Source organism: Physeter macrocephalus, chromosome 2, assembly GCF_002837175.3.
Source record: "Physeter macrocephalus isolate SW-GA chromosome 2, ASM283717v5, whole genome shotgun sequence".
Taxonomy (NCBI): Eukaryota; Metazoa; Chordata; class Mammalia; order Artiodactyla; family Physeteridae; genus Physeter; species Physeter macrocephalus.
The window spans coordinates 136401240-136416440 of NC_041215.1; the positions used below are offsets into that span (position 1 = coordinate 136401240).

The window sequence follows — 15201 nt, forward strand, 5'->3', positions numbered from 1 at the left end:
AAATGTATGTTCCACACACCCTTTCTTAAGAATCTATTAGAGGATGTACTCTTGCAGAACAAAGGGGTAAACCAAGAAAGGAGAAAACCTGGTATTCAGGAAATGTGGATCCAACACAAAGAGGCAAGGTGACTCCCAGGAACACAGTGAAAGCCTTGAGGATGACAGCCGTGCTGACGTCAGGCACAGAAGGCACCCGATCGAGACTAGATGTGAGGGGCTGAGGCCCCAGAGAAGATGCCGTAATTATTAGAGTGCCTGTTGTCTCTGAACATGTTTAGATAGGAGTTGGGATGGATTTATTGACAAGTACCTAGGAAACCGAGGTTTCCTAGGTTTTGTTTTCCAAGGAAAACAAAAGGTTGGGCAAGAAAGAAAATGTTACCACGGTAATACTAGATGCCTCAGCTGTGATTAGTATTTACACAGTCCTAATAACATGCACCTATTACCATAAACGCTATTGGGGGGATGGAGGGTGGGGAAGTGTGTGTGGGTGAAAGCTAAATAATAAAGAGCAGAATTCATTACAACCAACAGAGGGCAGCAACAAAGCCCAAAGCTGCTGCTTTCTAAGGAAAAAATTGACACACCTCCAGAGAGACTAATCAAGACAAAAAGGACATACAAATCACTTAAAAATTTAAAAGGGCAATTTTATAGGTCATATAAAAAGATTAGAGGGTATATTATAAACAACTTTACGATAGTAAATGTGAAAATTTAGAGGAAATGGACACATCCCTAGAAAATAGAATTTACCTAACTTATGGAAGTACTCGGACAGCCGCGGGGGGCAGCTACTGACCGAAAGGAAGTGGCATTTGAGTACTTGACACGGAAATCTTGGCGCGTCTCCTTTAAGAGGAGGTGAAGCCCCGCCCCACGTGGGAACGCCATTTCTCAGCGCCCGTTGTGAGGTACGTCACGACGTGGAGGGCCAATGAGGGCCCGGGAGGGGGGGGCGTTCCTGTGCGTGTGGACAAGGTGGGGGCGGGACTTCCGGAACCGTCCTCCTGGGATCCCGTCGGCTCGGGGGTTGGCCCTCATCCGAAGGACCCGAGAGCTGGGTGGGGCGGTCCTGAGGATTCTCGGCTGGGGCTCCCCTGGCGGCAGGGCCTCGTGGTCTCCGAGGATGTGGCCTGTGCTTCTCCCAGGAGGAGTGGCTCGGCGCCTGCTGCTTGGAGGTTGGACGTGGGGGAACTTGGCACCTGCGGCCCCGGGGTGGTCGGTGTGGAGTAGAGCGGGAGGCCCCGGCCGAGCGGGGCGCTTTTGTAAGCGCGTCTCAGGTCAGGACGCCCCTCGCAGGTCCGTCTGCTTGGGCGCGTTCCCTGAGATGTGTGGCCCAGGCTGGAAAGACGAGTTGCTCCTGGCTGAGCACCGGGGAGCCGCTGCGGGCAGAAGCTGCAGTGAGGAGGCGTGTGGGAGAGGCTTCGGCCTCAGCGCTCCCGGCCCCAAAGCAGCCCAGCCGAGAGAAACCCAGCAGTGGCGGGCAGGGTAGGGCCTCGTGGCGAGGCACTGTGGAGTCCACGTGTCAGAGAAGCCCTCAGTGTGCGGGGAGGACGGGTCCCCGCCAGCGCCGGCCTCCTCCAGCACCGGGACGGGGAAGGCCGGCAGGAGCGCCGCAGGCTGGGAGACCGCTCACCCCGGACTGTACGGCAAGTGGGAGGGAGTCTACGGCCGCCACACCGGGGCAGGTCTGAGTGCAGGTAACCCCCGCCTCTTTCAACGGCGGAGAATCCACGCTGGAGAAGAGCCTTATGAGTGCAGCCACCGTGGGAAGGATGCATTTAGCGAAGGATACACGCTTGTTTGGCACCAGAAGGTTCACAGCAGAAAGGCCTGGGACTTCCCTGGCGGTCCGGTGGTTAGGACTCCGCGCTTCCAGTGCAGGGGGCACGGGTTCGATCCCTGGTCGGGGAACTAAGATCCCCGCAAGCCAAAGGGCGCAGCACCGCCACCGCGCCACCCCCCCCCCTCACCCGCAAAAAAAAGCCTGATGAGTGCAGTAATATCAGAGAACCTTTAGCGACATCTCTAAGTTCAGTCGGCATCAGAAAGTTTATACTAGAGAAAGTCCCTTTGAATGCATGGAATGAAAGCATTTTGCCAAAGGTGTGCTCTGATTTACACTGGGAAGTTCACAGCCCGGAAAAGTGTTAGGAGTGCAGCAAACGTGGGAAAACCTCCTGCCAAAACGTCAAGCTTGTGCTGCATGGAAGTCTGTTGAGTATGCCCAGTGTGAGAAAGCGTTAAGCTGCAGGTCCAACCCCATTCACCCCTGGCAGGTTCACCCTCGAGGAAGACCTCATGGATGCAGAGATGGAAGGCCTTCCACCCAAGAGGCTTCTTCATTTAGCAGCAGAACGTTCGCGGTAGAGAGGCGTGTGAGTGCAGCCGATGTGAGAAAACCTTCAGTCAAGGGCCTCACCTCGTAAAGCGTAACGAAGTTCATGCTGGGGAAATGCCTTAAAGTGTGTAGGGAGCGTGCTCTCTCCTCGCTCAGCGGAACAGGACGCGTGCCAGAGATGAGGTGAGGGAGCCTCTGTGAGGATGTCCTTGGCTGGAAGTTGAGCTTCAGAGGGTCAAATGGGATATTCCTGATGAGCGCTAGGTGTGTGGGGAGCTTTCGGGTGCTCTCACCTGCCCGGGGCCCTTGCCAGAGTTCTCTCGCTGTCAGTGCCCGTGGCAGAAGCCATCTCACCACTCTGCCAGCTGGGAGGGACTCGTCACCTGTCCTCGTTCCAGTCCCTGGAGGGACCCATGAGCAGCCTGGGCCTGTTGATGGGCCTCGTCTCCTTCCTGACTAGTTAGGGCGTGGGTGTGACCCAGCATTGGCTAGGAGGACCTCAGCTGGGGCCTTTCTATGGCTCTTAGGGATGGTTTACCTTTTTTCAGGGACATTGTTGGCCCCATGTGACTCGCGATGGATATGTCCAGCTTCCAAGTCAGACTTCCAAGGGAACTGCCTGCCTCCCATTATTCTGCTGGGTGTGGAAATAAAGGCCTTGTTACGGAAGCCACCTTGAACCTGGGGATTTCGGCTTACTGTGTAGGGTGAGTTGAGAACAGGATTGGGGTCTGCCGGCATTAAGAGGGCAGGTGGGAAAGGGGAGAGAAAATGACAGGGAAGAACTCTTGTCTCCTTTTGGCTTAGTTTGTATTGCTGCCCAGGACCTTCAGGGAATGACTGAAGCTTAGTGGGCTTAATCCCATGGCCTGGAAAGCAGGATTTATTTTTGGACACAGAGATCACCCTGAGGAGGGGTGGTTGGTGTGACAGCCCCAGTGCGTCTCAGAGCCGTATGAGTTTGGTCCCTTGTATCCAGGGGGTGTCCCACATTCCCCAGCACTGCTGAGGGGAAGCTTTTTCCCGGCACCTCTCTAGGAGCCTCGTCTCCTGAAGTTAAGAACCCGGTAGGCATGTGTCATCGACCATAAGACCTACAGGGGCCCTGTAGGAGCCGTAATTAGTGCAGAAACACTAGGTGTAATGGTAGGGAATGGGGGAGTCTGTGGCAAAGTTAGGGGGCAGTGTGCCCCTTTTAAACACATTCATAAGTGTGCTGGTAGCTCTGGCTCTGAAAAATGAGTGTACAGAAGTTCTCCAGGCCTCCAGACGCGTGTTCTCCAAGCTTACCGTCAGCAAATAATCTAAAGGTTCTGTAGTGGTTGCACCTACTCTAGGGCCAAGAGGTTCACTGGGTTGCCCTGGGCTGCTGGGCCAAGGCTGGTGGGCAGGAAACCACCTGTTGGCGTGCCAGAGAGATTCTCTGGGAAGCTGCTTGCAGGGGGTTCCGCTGAACCTGGTGGGAAGCTGGCGGGAGCAGGCTGGACTCCCGGGGAAAGCTGGGAGGCTGCCTGTGGGGAAGTTGAAGTTTCTGGGAACCCCTTTAGGATACCTGAGGAGCTCAACCAGGAAGCTGCCTGCTGGGTGCCGCTGACACTGCAGCAGGTATGCTCCACCGGTGTCTCGTATGCCAGCCACGTGCCTAGGGGCTTAGAAAGAAGGGAAGCACTATGGAACGACGGAGAGAAACCCTCGTCTTCCCGGCATCCCTGCAGCACCCTCTCCTGACCAGCATAACATCGTTCCACTTCCAGTATCACAGCTGAGCAGCTGGGATTTGGGAAGGCTTGGGGGAGGTCTCAGACGCAGCCTCCCCTGCAGTCAAGGGGTCTGGCCTGTGAATTGACTGGGTCTTAGAGCCGGGTGAGAGGCAGTTCCTACCCACAGTTGTGACTCAAGTCAGGCTTTTGGCTCTCAGGCCTAAAGGTGTTTTTTTTTTCCCCCGTTTTATAGATCAGTCAGTACTCTTATTCTTAGGGGCACTGTGTTCAGTGGACCACCGTTAAAGATCCCTGGGGACCAAGGTGTTTTGATTGCGGGCACACACCTGTCTTTCTTGGTGGATGCACCCCCCTTGCCTTTGGTGGTCGATTCCTGCCGTTCGCCCTCTGCTCCTCTGGAATCCCATCATCTCCATTGAAATTGGGGAGCCCACCTCGGTGGCAGCATCTGCACCGTCGTGCATGCCGTCAAGGAGAACAATCCCGAAGCTTTCCAAGGATGTGAGTGCTCCTTACCAACGTGCTTCTCGGTGCCGCCGTAGTGAAAGGAACGCCTTCTGGGTCTTCCGGAAGTCCGTAGTGGGGAGGTAGGTGGGCAGGTCACACGGGATGAATCCAGTCCAACATTCCTATCTCCCTAGGCCTTTGGATTCCCTCCTGCATTCCAGGGAAGCTCTGGCATCTCAACCTAGCTAAATGTAGGCCATTTTTGAGGCTAAGTCTCAGTCAGACAGTCAGATATGTTGTTTAGAAACACCTCCAGCTGCGCAAGTGAGTGCATTAAATCTGGACTCTAGTCCCTTTACCATCATCCATAGATTTGGCCTGATCTAGTGTTACGGTCCACCCTCCGTGGTCTGACACCCTTAGAATCCACTTCACACGTGTTTCCCATATTTCTGGTATATATTAGAAGAGACTTGCTCATTTTCTAGGTGGGTAAGCTAGTCTTCCCGGAGCATTGTGTATTCCTGTGCCACTGGAGCATGCTGTGCTTTGACCTTAGTCATGTGTCTGGTGGCAACAGGGGGTAGTTGTGCTGGGTCTTGAGAATAGGTGTCCCTTTTCAAGGCACCTCCCCTTGGCAAGGGTGTCACCGCATTTTCAAGCAAAGGAAGACGCCACGGACAAACGACCTCTACTGGTGAGGGAGGCTTAGAACAACTTGGGGTTTTAGGATGATCCGTTTCCCTGGATCTAACCAAATGTCCCCACTCCCAGGTTCATGCTCCCACCCTTTCTCAGTCAGTGCCTGACTTTCCCTTGAGATACTGGTGAGACTGAATCTAGCTGTTCACAAGCAATACAGTGAACTTTTCTGTATGATTTTTAGCAGTGTCAGCCCTGTGACTGCAAGAAAAGAAAGAGGTTCTTTATTGAAGTATTCTGGTTCTCATATTACTTGTCCTGAGAGTTAAGTCGCCATGACTTGTCATTTTCTCTCTGTGTGCACTCCAGTGCACTCGAAGCTCTGTCCCATACCGTACCGCCTCTAGTCATCTTTACTACCATTAAAAAAAAAAAAAAAAAGGTTCAGTAGCCACAGGCGCTCCAAGTCACTTGCTTCAGTCAGCACTTCATCACAAGCAAGCAAAGGCGATGGCTTGATTAATTCTGATGCGGGCGCCTGCGGGTATGCCACGGATTACTAGCTTCCCGTTTCCCGCTGGCAATGAGCTCAACACTGCTTAAGCTTGAAATCACAACACATCAATTCCCAGATCCCACTCTGCAAGTCCGTCTCCTGTGATCACTCCCGGTACCAGTTCTGTATCAGTCAGGGTCCAGTCCAGCAGACAGTAACCGCACAATAGTATGATGAGCAAGGAAGGTTTGAGATAAGGATTATTGACTATTTCCAGGGAGAAAAAAGAGCATTTGAAGGAATACCCCGAGGGAGAGTACCCACGGAAGGAACAAGTGTGGAAAGCAGGGAGCCCTCCCTAAGGCTGGATTGACACCTTGTTGGAGATGGTGTTTTAACTCAACAGACAGACGGCAGATAAGAGTTCGCAGGGTTGATCTGGGCCAGAGTTGGTCCGTATGACTGATGGGCGAGAACTCTGAGCTAGTGGAAGACGGGACCCTCCATCCCCGGCGCCCCCCTCCCCCGCACTGGGGTGCCCACGTGTTTCACCTGGAAGCTGCCCTGGGGAAGGGAGGTGCTGTCAACTTTGCTTAGAAGCCCGCTGGGTCGTGGCTGGGCTTGCTGGTGAGCTGCTGAGAAGCCCTCCAGGGAGTGCCCTTGAACCCTCCGGAAACTGCTTACAGGGGTGCCACTGAGCACCCCACCAGGAAGCCACCTCAGGTGCCCTGAAGCTCGCTGGGAGGCGAGCTCCTGGGTGCACAGCGCTCCAGCCAAGCACCCGGGAACAAGGAGGAAGGAAGGCACCCAGAACCGGGAGGAGAAACTGGCTCCTCCAGTGCCCCTCCAGCTCCCTCTACTGACAGAGCCTGACATTGCGCCAGCTGCAAGGAAGACGTGGTCTGGACCACAGCAGGACAGTGGGAAGTGGGGTCAGGGCTGAGAGGCCACGCGTTTACCACCGGCACGACCAAAGTCATGTTATGACGCTAGCGCACCCTCGATGGCAAAACCCAGCAAAGACAGCAGGAGAAAAAGAATACTGGTCTGTGTCACATGTGCATGGATGCAAAATGCTAAAGAAAACTCAGAAAACTGGATTTAGCGATATATAAACTGTAATGCATTAAGACCACCTTGGGTTTATATTGGTGTCCGCTGGCTCTCCACCGAAATCTGTGCTCTTATTTCATAGTATGGGGCTGTCACCGCGAAGCACCCAGCTGTGACCAGGTGACCTCATCAGTGGAATGCTGCCTCCAGGCTAAGGCTTTTAGGAAGAGAGCACGTGGGCCTCCTCCCCGTCTCTTTCCCCTTCTGCTTTCTGGGTGCAGATGATGACCGGCCCTTGGGGATGGAGGAGTTACAAGGTGGTGGCATGTGAAGAGCTTCCTGCCAATCCAGCTACCATCCTGGGCTAAACAGGTGATAAACTTCTCATGTTTTGAGCTAGTAGTGCCCACTTCGGCATAGGTATGTATGTGTATGTGTGTGGTTTAGCCTTACCTAGCCATATTTATAAGTTATATAGTTCACTATATTTACAGCTTATTAAGGGATAAAAATGATATGATCGTGTTAACAGATGAAGAAAAAGTGTTTAATTAAAAAACCCCTGGCAACTAGGAGTGGAAGGGAATGTCTTTGTTCTGACACAGGTTATTTATAAAAAACCCACAGCAAGCATTATAACTAAGGGTGAAAAATTTAAAGCTTTACTTTTGAGTTGGGTCCACTAAGGCAATTAGCAACCAAACAAAATAAACAAATGATATAAGAATTAGAAAGGTGAAAACAACTTATTTGACAATGTAAGTGTAGAAAATCCAAAATTACTTACAGGTACATTTTTAGATTAATAAGGAAGTTTTTAAAGTTGTTGAATACATAATCAACTATAAAACCAATTGCATTCTGTGCACCAAAAACAGAAAATTAGAAATTAAGACTTAAAAAGGTGCAATTTACAATGGCATAAAAATCAAGTACACAGGAATATGTATAACAAAAGACACGTAAGAAACCTTTGGGAAACATGAGAGAAGAACCAAATAAGGAGGCTATATAAAAGATGTCAAATTTCTGCACATTGACCTGTAGATTTAATGCAATCCAGATAAGATCCTTACATGTTTCTTTTTGAATTTGAAAAAAAGACAGTTCTAATAAGTATATGGCAATGTAAAAGGATGAAGCTAGTCAACAGGTTCTGGAAGAAAAAGGAGATGCTGAGAGATCTTGCTCTACCAGACTTCAAGACTTAGTATAAAGCTAAAGAGAGAGAATAGGGCTGTGTACAAGGGGGGACAAATGGCCAGAACAAAGAACCAGAAATAGATCAATGTGTATGTGTTTGAACATACGGGAGAAATGGGTCTGTTGAATAATAATGTTGGGACATGGGGATCCATAGTCACACACACACACACACACACACACACACACACACACACACACGAAAATGGATCTCCACATTTCACCATACTAAAAAGTCAATTCCAGGTGCATTTATTGATAGACACGAGAAAGGCAAAAAAAAAAAAAATTGCAAATAAAATAGGGAAATCTTCATGACCTCAGAGTCTTAAAAAGACACAAAATTCGTAAGCCACAAAGAAAAGATTGATAAATTGATCTGCATTAAAACGAAGAAGTTCTGTTCATCAAAAGACACTACAAAGTGAATGAAAGACAAATCACTAAGTGGGAGAAGATATTTGGGATGAGACAAAGGTCTTACATCTAGAATAAGTAAATAATTTTCTACAAATCAATAAGAAAAAAAGACTGATAACCAAATAGAAAAGACCTGAACAGGAACTTGATAAAAGTGGAAATCCAAATGGCCAACAGACACATGAAAAGTGTTCTACTTCAGTAGTAATCGGGGAAATGCAAGTGAAAACCACAGTGGGAATCCAGTACATACCTCACAGATGGGCAGAAAGTCAGGAGGAGTCACTATTGGTGGAAATGTAAAACGGCACTAGCACGTTGGAAAGCAGTGTGGTAGTTTCTTAAAAAGTTAAACATACACCTGCCATAGGACCCAGCGATTCCACTCCTAGGGATTTACCCCAAAGAAGTGAAAACATTTGTCCATACACAGACTCGTACACAAATATTCATATTTATTCATAACAGTCCCAAATTGGAAAAAATCTCAGTATCTGTCAAGGAGAGGAGATAAACCGTGGTACCCCCATATAATGGAGTACTACCCAGCATAGAAAGGAACGGACTAGTGATACCGCAACCACGTGAACTGTGAAAACACGCTCGGCGAGAGAAGCCAGACACAAAAGGCCACATGGTGTATGAGTCCCTTTATATACAATTTTAGAAAATGCAAACCATAGTGACAGAAAGCCGCCCAGCCTTGCCTGGCGTGGGGCGGTGGAGAGGTGCAGGAGAGAGGGGTCGCCAAGGAGCTTCTGGTTATGTTCACTGCCTGGAGTGTGGAGACGGGGTGCACGTGTGTCGGGTGTATCCATCTGCGCACTTTAAATGTGTGCAGTTTACTGTTAAGTCGGTTTATCCCTCAGCAGAGCTGTTAAAACCAAACCCCTTGTACTCGGTCAGCAAGAAGAAAAATAAGCCACACAATCCCGTGCCTTCGGCATGATTGGAAAACTGAGAGTAGTACAAACTGCCAATTGCTTTTAAGTAAAACCCCGCAAGTTTCCAGTGAACCTGTTTCTCAAGTTCTGACTGCTGCCCCTGGTGGGTGTCCTGGCTTGCGGGGGTCCAGGAGGGGTTCCAAGTCCTCCACGTCTAGCTCCATCTGCAGTCCCCTCCCCACTGTGGCCGAGGAGAGAGGCCGTCTCCACTGGGCGCGGTTCTCCTGGGTGTGCAGACGTTCCACTCCCTGTATCTCCACCCGTGGCCTCCCCGCCTCCCCCTCGCTGTTTGTGCCCCTGCCCCTCTCGGGCCTCTGCGTACCACAGTCCCTTGATGCTGGCCACACCCTGACAGCTTCAGATGGTCCATGCCGGTCCCTGAAACGCCCCTGGCCTCCTAGGATGAGGGCTCTGTTGCGCGTGGGGCGGAGGTGTGGCCTGGCAGACTCTGGAAGCCTGCGGGGGTGTGTTCGGGGCCCCGGGACAGGACTGGTGTCCCAGGAGGAGGGAAGTGGCTTTTCGAGACTGTGCAGTCGTGAGATTCTGCGGGTGCAGAGTGGCTGGGGCGCTGGGGCAGAGGGGCAGGGGCTGAAGCGGGTTGGAGCACGAGAGAGCGCGCCGTGGAGATGAGTTTAGATTTTAGCCTGCAGACCGATGTTTCTCAGCGTGTGCCTTTGGGGGCCCCTCCAGGAAACACCGAAGAGGGCTGGCAAATTCATAAAGAAAACCAGTGGACCGGCATTGACTGCATTCCTTTCGCACGTTTGAAGTGCGTGGTAGATTATGGTCCTCGCAGGAGTCCTGGGCTTAACGAGCATATCCTGAAGGTTTCACAGGGCTGCAAAGCAAGGCTTGTGTTAGCTTCCGGGGGCTACCATCCATACCATCCAGCAACAGAGTACAGTTTATCTGGGCTTCGTATTTTCATGTAACTTACCAATTATTGTTTATGCTTAAGTTTTCATCTTAAAAATTCTTTCTTTTTTTTTTTTTTTTTTTCCCCTGCATCGGCAGGCGGATCCTCAACCACTGCGCCACCAGGGAAGCCCAAAAATTCTTTGTATTGTGTTGTGATAGCCAGAATAATGGCTCTCCCAAAATGTCTGTGCTCTAATCCCTGAAACCTGTGAATATGTTACCTAGTAGGGCAGAAAGAACTTTGCAGGTGGCATTAAATTAAGGATCTTGCCATGGGGAGATTATCCTGGAGTTTTTCCTTATAAGAGGGAGGCAGGAGGGTCAAGGTGGAGCTGTGATGACAAAGCAGAGGCTGGGGTGATGCACCCATGAGCCAAAGAAAGTGAGCTGCCTCGAGAAGCTGGAAAAGGCGAGGCAGGGTTTCTGGCCCTCTTGCCTGGGAGAACTCAAAGGGGTTAACTCAGAGCTTCTTTATCAAATATTTTTAGTTGAGGGCTTCCCTGGTGGCGCAGTGGTTGAGAGTCCACCTGCCGATGCAGGGGACACGGGTTCGTGCCCCGGTCTGGGAAGATCCCACATGCCGCGGAGCGGCTGGGCCCGTGGGCCATGGCCGCTGAGCCTGCGCGTCCGGAGCCTGTGCTCCGCGACGGGAGAGGCCACAGCAGTGAGAGGCCCGCGTACCGCAAAAAAAAAAAAAAAAATATATATATATATATATATTTAGTTGATACATGATGGGATGTGGAAGAATCTCTGTCCCAAGGCCATGTCATCGAATAGTTTGCTTTTGACTTGGATTTAGCCTTGATGTGCAGAGTGTGAGTCAGCCAGAGGTGTGTACTCAGAACGTGTCTGAGGAGGGACAATTGGAACTTCTGGTCCTGTTTATTATTGAAAATTTATGCTCCAGGAGGATGGGAGATGTGCTGAAAAAGGTATATGGGGACCCGTGCTGACAGCAGTGGCGAGGAGGGCGCTGCTGCGTGGATGGGGGTCCACACTCCCTCCACGCCGGGTTTGCTTGGAGCGGGCAGCCGGCCCTGCTGTTGGCCGGGAGCTGCGGTGCGCACGTCTCCCGTGTGCTGCAGGCGGGCTTGCAAGGCTGTGTCCTGCACATCGACGTACACGAAGGTCCAGGGCAAGGTGCTCGTGGGTATAAACACATGTACTGGTGACGTGAGTAAAGCCTATTCCGTGGTTTCAAGTGGCTTATCCTTGGGCCAAGGACAGAGGGCAAATGATTTTAACGGGCTTTTGTACATGCATCAGGGACGTGACCCCATTGTGAGCATCGGGGAATGGCGGCCCCAGCACGAGGTCACTGGCTTTGACCCTTCTGGTCGGAGAAGGCCCTGGGCTCAGCCTGGCTTTCACCACAAGCGCTGAGGCTCAGGGAGGAGGGGGTGTGGCCCGCCGTGGTCACGCCCCACCCACGTGGCGTTGGGGACTGAGCCCGGGCCTCAGCTCTGCACGTCTGTTTGCGCCTGGATGTCGGTCGCAGTGCCTTTCCGGCCAAAGAAGAGGCCGTTCTTTGGGGAAGTAAGTTGCAGTAGCAGCTGGTGTTTTCTGGGGAAACCAGTGCCCTTTGTTATGAAGGGGCCGCCCATTCACTTGCTGTGTATCCTTGGCCCCTCGTACAGGGCCTGGCTTCCGGTAGGTGCCTCATAAATGCCGGTGAATGATGTATTTCTGCAAAAGTGAAATCATTTTGTGGATTGAAATAGCTTCCGGAGAGCCGCTTGCTGAGACCCTGACGTGCAGGCCGTCTGGCCCCGGGTGACTGTGCACCAGTGGGTCCCCCGAGGCTCCCTCTCCCCCCGGGTCCCCTATCTGGGGTGTCTGGCTTCACGGCCAGCAGCCCTGGGGAGGGGGGTTGGAAACTGTGCATTTATGGTTTTGAAATCCACACTATTTCAGAAGGAGCGTGAGCCAAGCTGTGGTGGGCTGTGGGTTCAAGGGCAGCTCTAGAACACCGAAGGGCCCAGGACATGGGAGAGCTCGAGTTTCACGGCCTATAAAACCCAAACCGGGGACTAACCTGGTGGCGCAGTGGTTGAGAATCCGCCTGCCAATGCAGGGGACACAGGTTCAAGCCCTGGTCCGGGAAGATCCCACGTGCCGTGGAGCAACTAAGCCCGTGCGCCACAACTACTGAGCCTGCGCTCTAGAGCCCACGCGCCACAACTACTGAGCCTGCGTGCCACAACTACTGAAGCCCGCGTGCCACAACTACTGAAGCCCGCGAGCCCTAGAGCCCATGCTCCGCAACAAAAGAAGCCACCGCAATGAGAAGCCCGCGCACCGCAACCAAGAGTAGCTCCTGCTCGCCGCAACTAGAGAAAGCCCGTATGCAGCAAGGAAGACCCAACGCAGCCAAAAATAAATAAAGACATAAATTTATTTAAAAAAAAACCAAATAGAATTCCAGGTGTGCGAGATAAAACCACACTTAACGTGCAAGTAACGGCCAGGGTGGGCGACTTGAAGACAGACCTCGAAAAGCCTGGTGGACCAGTGTTGCCAATTTCAGCTCGCTCCCACCTCCCCCATCCGTTGCTATGGCAATGCAGGGAAGACCCCCAGGCCCATGCCCGGCACAGAGAACGTTGTGGAAGGGAAGAATCTGCTAAACAGCACTTGGATGGGTGCACCTTGACCCCTTGCATCACCTCCTGCCCCCCTTCTCACCTTCCCGTCTTCTTTCCCGTGTCCGCCCCTGGCGGCTCCTGCGCCAGCCGGGAGAGCATCCTGCCTCCTGTCTGCTCTGCTCCATCCTCCCCCACAGCTGGAAGGAGCTTTCCGGAATGTGGCTCCGCCTCCCACCTGCCCATGTAAATTTCGTCATCTCCAGCTCTGATGTGGCCCCACTGCCCCCACCCCCACCTCCTGGTCACGTGGAACCTCTTCGTTTCCCCCCTCCACCCCCGCACGTGCCATGCTCCTTCTCACAAGCTGTGCTGGAAACCCTCTTGGGGCTGACCCCGCCCCAAGATGCCACTTCTGCTGGGAAGCCTTCCCTTCCCTCCCAGCTAAACGGTGCCCCCTGTGCTCCCCAAGGCCTGTGACCTCACCCCTAAACATTTGTCGTAAGGGTCTGAGTACAGGCTTTGGTCTTCACGTCTGCTCCGTGAATGTGTGTAGATCAGGGCTGGGGGCATGTGCTCAGGGAGTCTGCGTTATACAACCCCCCACCACAGCTGGCCTCTGCAGGGCGGTAGCTCTAAAGCTTTTCGTTTCTTCTGTAGGGTCCCTGGGAGCAGATAAGTTTTACCCTTATGAATTAAAACTTAACTTCCAAACTTCCTCATCTATGGAAATGGGACATTACTGAAGAAGAACTTTATTTATTGTTTAATACGTGCCGACACGAGATGGTGGGTCCCTTGGCAGGTTCTTGCTGAGAGAGGATGAGGTTCCAGGAGAGTTGTTTTTCTGTTCTATAGACACTGATGATTTAAGCCCTATAGGGTTGCCAGATGTTACAGGATGCCCTGTTAAATTTGAATTTCAGATAAACAGCAACTAATTTTTAGTATAACTATGTCCCATGTAATATTTAAATTTAACTGGACACCCCATATTTTTATTTGCTAGATCTGGCAATTCTATTTGGAATAAACTTGGGGATAAAAGTAAAGTTTTTATGAGTATGTAATTCTGTCAGTGGGAAATCTGACATATAAATAGGGATGGTGAGTATTTTGAGAAGCAAACAAAGTATTCAGAGAGACATTGTTTTTTATTTATGAAACCTGAACAAAACTCTTCTGAATTAGCTTCAAAAAAATTTAAAAAGTATCAGCTATTTCCCAGGTGCTCACCATCCATGCCTCTGATAATGATAACCATTGAAAAGGCCTGAAAAAACGTGAATGTTTAACAGAATATTTTCCTAAAGCCTGATGTATTGTATTTACCCATATTTTAACCTTTTGTTGTTGTTCAGTTTTCCCTCCTGATGTTCCAAGATCCTTCTTTTATCATTTCCTTTCCATTTCAAGATCTTCCTTTACTCATTCTTTAGGGCAGGTCTGCTGGTGACAAATTCTCTTAGTTTTCCTTCATCTGAGAATGTCTTGGTTCCTCTTTCATTTCTGAAAGGTATTTTCACTGACACTTTTGTTCAGCACCTGACAAATATCATCCCACTTCCCTGTGGCCTCTGCCGTTGCTGATGAGAAATCGTGTCATTGAAGTCATTTTTCTCATTTAGGTAACATGTTTCTCTCTTGCTGCCTTCAAGGTTTTTCTTTGTCCTTAGTTTTCAGAAATTTCATTATGATGTGTTTGGTGCAGAGTTCTTTGGGTTTTTCCTTTTTGGTCCTTGTTTAGCTTCTTGAATCTGTAGGCTTGTTGTTTTTTGCCAAATTTGGGAAAATTTCAGCCATTATCTCTTTGAGGATTTGTCAGTCCCCCCTTCTTTCCAGGTCTCTGATGACATGAGTGTTGCATCTTTCATTATAGTCCCACAGGCCCCTCAGGCTCTGTTATTATTTTTTTTTTTAGTATTTTTTTCCTCTTGTTAAGATTGGTAATTTCTGTTGTTCTCCCAGTTCACCAGTTCTTTCCTCTGCCTTCTCTATTCTGCTGTGGAGCCATCCAGTGAGTTAAAAAGAAAACCCTCAAAACTTTGGTTATGATACTATTCAGTTCTAAAATTTCCATTTGTTTCTTCTTCATATCTTCTGTTTATTTGCTGAGGCGTCCATTTTTTCATTTATTTCCAGTGTATTTATAGTTCCTTGTTTAAGCATGGTTATGATGGCTGTTTTAAAATCCTCGTCAGATAATTCCAGCACGTGTGTCATCTTGGTGTTGGCATCTGTTGACTGTCTTTTCTCATTCAAGTTGAGATTTCCTTGGTATGACTCATGATTTTCAGTTGTATCCCAGACATTTTAGGTATTCAGGATTTTATTTAAATCTGTTTTAGCAGGCAACCTCTGCCACCTTGTCACTGGGAGAAGGGAGTGTGGCCTTGTTACTGTCAGGTGGGGTGGAAATCCA

General features: G+C 50.4%; 1 long non-coding RNA gene across 11 annotated transcripts in view; it reads left to right on the plus strand.

Annotated features, from left to right (window-relative positions):
* Nucleotides 1-818: 818 nt before the first annotated feature.
* The window catches only part of LOC114484772 (uncharacterized), a 151986-nt gene continuing 137603 nt past the window's right edge, over nucleotides 819-15201 (plus strand). For 2 of the 11 annotated variants that reach the window (XR_008619429.1, XR_008619425.1), the window contains exons 1-4: nucleotides 823-1187; nucleotides 2289-2533; nucleotides 2899-3057; nucleotides 4304-7081. This is a non-coding gene — a long non-coding RNA (uncharacterized lncRNA). Of the gene's footprint in view, nucleotides 1188-2288; nucleotides 2534-2898; nucleotides 3058-4303; nucleotides 7082-15201 lie in introns of all 11 variants that reach the window. The other 9 variants (XR_003678049.2, XR_003678050.2, XR_008619427.1 and 6 more) reach the window with 9 other exon arrangements.